A 4,984-nucleotide genomic window follows, 5' to 3' on the forward strand; every position below is an offset into this window, starting at 1 on the left:
TCTGATTATTTTCTTTGAATAAAAAATGCTCATTTTTACAAAAACATTTTTGTATTTTTCTTGAAGTATTGTATATTAACCAACTTTGTAAGCAGAATTTATCAAAAAAATTACAAAGATGATTAAATAATTGTTAGGAAAACAAAATGTCAAAATAGATTGGCACTTAAATGGCTTTATGGTGCCAAGAAATATGCCTTTGCATGATTAAAATTAAATAAATCTTCATTATTCAAGTAAAATGATAAATATCATTAACTTAAATATGAATATATGTATTAAAAAGTAAATATTTCTAGATATTTCTCTTATATATTCAAACAATTGTCCAAAAAATATTTGTGACTTTTTGTCCTGTGACTTTTTGTCCTATCAAATTTGTGACTTTATGTCCTGTGACTTTTTGTCCTGTGACTTTCTGTCCGTTTACCTCAGGAATATGACAGTTGTTATCCATTCGTTTGATGTGTTTAAGCTTTTGATTTTGCCATTTGATTATGACGTATATCTAGAAATTGACTATGAGGGTCGGTTGAAAACAAAACTTTACACAGAAGAGATGGTTTCAGCTTCCAAATTGTGTCAATTTTCATTTTTAAACCAAGAGTTCAAAATCACGAGTCATCACGAGTTGGTTGACCGTTATGGAATATCCGTTTCACATTTCAGGTTAAATTTTTTTGGTCAAGGTAGTTTTTGATAAAGTTGAAGTCCAACCAACTTGAAACTTAGTACACATGTTCCCTGTGGTATGATCCTTCTAATTTGTATGCCAAATTAGAGTTTTTATCCATTTTTTCCTGTCCACTGAACATAGAAACTGATAAGGCACATTTCAGGTTCAATTTTTTTGGTCAAGGTAGTTTTTGATAAAGTTGAAGTCCAACCAACTTGAAACTTAGTACACATGTTCCCTGAGGTATGATCCTTCTAATTTGTATGCAAAAGTAGAGATTTTATCCCATTTTCACGGTACAATGAATATAGAAAATGATAGTCGGATGGGGTATCCTTGTATTTGGGACACATTCTTGTTCAATGTTCTTTTAAGGTTTCGTCATCTTGAGATTGTTTATGACATTTTATACTTGTTTTGTTTTTGTTTGTTAGTTTTTTTTTCTTTTCACTAAAAGCTTGTGTTGTTCTATATCTTTAATGTCAAGTAAGAATAAATTCTCCACCAGAATATTTGGTTCTTAATTTACGATTTTCAGCAGAAAGCAAACCGATTAATCTAACATAATTGATCAGACACAGAAATTTTATTTATCAAAAGTATCATTTCTCTATAGGTTAGTTTAAACATATTCAGCTATAGTGGATTGGGAAACAAGTTATTGCAACTCATAATACTCCCTTCCCACTTTGCGGTTGCGAGTGCTGCCTTGTAGCGGCATTATCCTGCTCTTTTTCGAAATCTACAACGGTGCAAGAGATATGGTTCTCTCTTAACACACGTTAGCCATTTATTTTCCATTTTCGACGGACTATCCTCATATCTCTATTAACTGTTATTTCGTTAAGCATGTTAAGGTCACCTACATCCTTCGACAACTCTTCACAAATTTACTAACGTATACATGGTATACAGGACATTTCCTATGGTGTTCGTCACCTAAGGCAATCCTAATATCGTATCTGACTTCCGGTTAAGCAATCTTGATTACCAAAAACCGGTATTTTCTCAATTTTAGATAATTCTTGTAATATTGATCTTGGTTTTCATTCCTCAATGTGGATGCGCAGTAGTCGTCCGACTATCAGAGCAACAACAGCAGGATTTCGTAAATGACAACAGTTTCGCCAATAGAGGTATTAATAGACAAATATATTTGCAAATGTATAACTCTTACTAATGTCATTATATGTATATAGTATTTTCTTATGTGTTCATGAATGTGTCAACAAAGGGTTAGTATGTTCACGCTTTTGAATAATTTTCTTAATGAAAAAAATTGAAAAAAAAATATTGAATTATTGAACACAATCTACAATTATTACAGACGTACATGCTTATATAGTGAATATCAATTACTAAAACGACATTTCAGAGCTTGTGCTTCCTATGATTATTTCCATGAAAGATTGTGAATGCTTTCGATTATGCTATTAAGTCTCTGCTGTCGAAAATTATCTGACGCCATTTTAAATTGATTTTAGCGAAGATATTGTCGAAGAGTAAATGTACTTTGTACGATTTTGCCCCCCGCAGAGCGTTTGAAAAACAGTACATTAACGGGTGTTACACGGACTATTTTTTAGATGATACACGGACTCTTTTTAGTTGTTACACGGACACTTTTTATGAATAGAATCACTCGTGCATGATCAGTGAGTTCATGGGCACTTTAACTTTCAATTAGATTTGAACTTTTTAGTTCACCGACTTATTTTCTGTCTTTTTATTGAACAAAATATTTACGCTAGCATCAATATCCTTTTTCAAACATTTCCAGTAAAATACTATTCATATCGGTACACTAAGGGATTTGACATTTAACTTCAAAAAGGGGGGGGGGGGGGGGATATTTTGATCCCAAATTTTATGAGAAAAAAATAGTATGATCAAGCAGATGACAAATTATTGTTTTGCATGATTCCGGATTTTCCGAATACCTTAAATAGTGATAAATTAAACAAAAACATTTGGGTGTTGGCGTTGGAAAGTAAATAGCTAAATTATGTATTCAAAAAAGAACATACATGTCCCTTTATGAAGCAAAATATTCGGTCAATAAATGTTTTCTTCAATATATGGACTTGAATAGTATTTTGGACAATGCTGAAAATAAAGAAATGATGATAATGACGTGTATATTTCAATAAAAATAAGACAGGAAATAAGTAAATAAAAAATCAAACCTGATCAAAAGTTAAAATCCCTATCAACTCACCAATGCACGATTGATCCTATAGACAAAAAAGTGTTCATGAAATGCACGTCAAAATAAGCAGCAAATCTAGAAGAAAATCATTCAACTTAATATGTCATCAATTTTGGACGGTAAGCTGCTATTGGATCATAATGTAACACGTGATCAACATCTGCAGATCTAGAGACGAGCATGAATAAAAAAAAAAATTAATGTATATGCCTGAATTTATAAAATATTAAGACAAAATCCATTTTTTCATTAACATTTTATTCACTAATGAAGTAGGAAATTCATTCTTTTGATACATTTATATTGTTATCGAATTTATATCTGTTGCGGATCCAGGTCCAAATCCAGGACAAAACAGGGGGGTCCAACGTTATGTCCCCATTAAAATGCATTGATCATAAAAAAAGAGTTGTTCCAACCCCCGGGACCCTCCACCACTGAATATTAAATTCATGTATTTGGCAACAAATGCGCGATTTTTACGATTTTCTTAAGTGGGGATGGGGGAATGGAATGGCACATCCTACATTTTATCATCAAAAATAAAGATCACAGCCTGTTTACTTTAAAATGAATTAGCCCCCCTCCCCGCTTTCCGTTTCATCCACAAAAAACGTTATCCTTCTTACCACTAAAATATTTCTTTGATATTCTACTTTTTACGAGTTGCATTCTGAAAAGTCTTAAATGTGTACAACATTCATCTTTTACTTGAAATGTTTTTTTTTTTTTTTTTTTTTTTTTTTTATCTTAAAAAAAAAATCTCGGTTGAAGGGAAATGAAAAAAAAAAATGTGTTTATACTATAACTTGCTTTGTGGCTATCTAAGATTCTCAAATGTTTAGTTCTGCAAAATGTATTATTCCTTTCTTGAAACGTCGTACAAGTCAGACAAAAAATAAAAGTAACCTTGACCTGACTACTCGTGCAGAAAAACTATCCGGCGATGGTTGTTACCGGCCTGTTTCTTTGTAACCTTCGTATTTTATCTAATACGTAACTCATATTGTTGTTTATATGCGAGGACCTCTCTAGGAATGTCTCAATGATTTTGTATAGGTCATAACTTTAATGCATTTGACTGAAGAGAGGCGAAATATACTAGAGGAACAGTCAAACTCATCAATCATAAATTAACTGACAACGACATTGATAACAAAGAGAAAACAAACAGCCAAATAAAAGTACACAAGACACAACATAGAAAACTAAAGACTAGGCAACACTAACCCCACGAAAAATGGGTGTGATCGCCGGTGCTATAGAAGGATAGACTGATCCTTCTCCAATGTTGTCAAATTTTCTTAGCATTGATTGTTTTCTTCTAACGTCACTACAGGAACCGGTACAGGAGTTGATTTGGGACCAGCATTTCCAATCCTGTCCCAAGTCAGGAGCCTCTTGCCTTTGTTAGTCTTGTAATATTTTAATTTTAGTTTCTTGTGTACAATTTGGAAATTAGTATGGCGTTCATTATCACTGAACTAGTATATATTTGTTTAGGGGCCAGTTGAAGGACGCCATCGGGTGCGGGAATTTCTCGCTACATTGAAGACCTGTTGGTGACCTTCTGCTGTTGTTTTTTTTCTATGGTCGGGTTGTTGTCTCTTTGGCACATTCCCCATTTCCATTCTCAATTTTATGACCTCAATTTCAAATCCTTACCTTGCAACTTATCGATTTCGAATCATTTCAAATAAGTCCATTATTACGTAGTTTCTTTTTATAATACTTATCAATAATTGTTCTATGAAAAAGTGATAAGATTGAAACGAGAGCGATTGAATCGAAAACACGTCATCAGTTATTCATACTTAAGCCCTATGGAATGCTGTACAGAATGAATTTTTCATAATTATATATCGGATACAATTTGTAACAAAACAGATTTGACTGTGAGTTACAGATCTAAACATGTGGTTATGGTCGACAAATACCACATCACATATATCACAGTGACTATGGAATGGCTACGTTTGTAGCTTATTCTTTAACCTACTGGACCAGTAAGTGTGTGGAAGGTTACAAAATCAGAATAGTATGATCATGCACGGGAGCAATGATTCAATGGAATATGTAAATGTTAGACGATTGACAAA

This window comes from Mytilus edulis, chromosome 8, assembly GCF_963676685.1.
Source record: "Mytilus edulis chromosome 8, xbMytEdul2.2, whole genome shotgun sequence".
Lineage (NCBI taxonomy): Eukaryota > Metazoa > Mollusca > Bivalvia > Mytilida > Mytilidae > Mytilus > Mytilus edulis.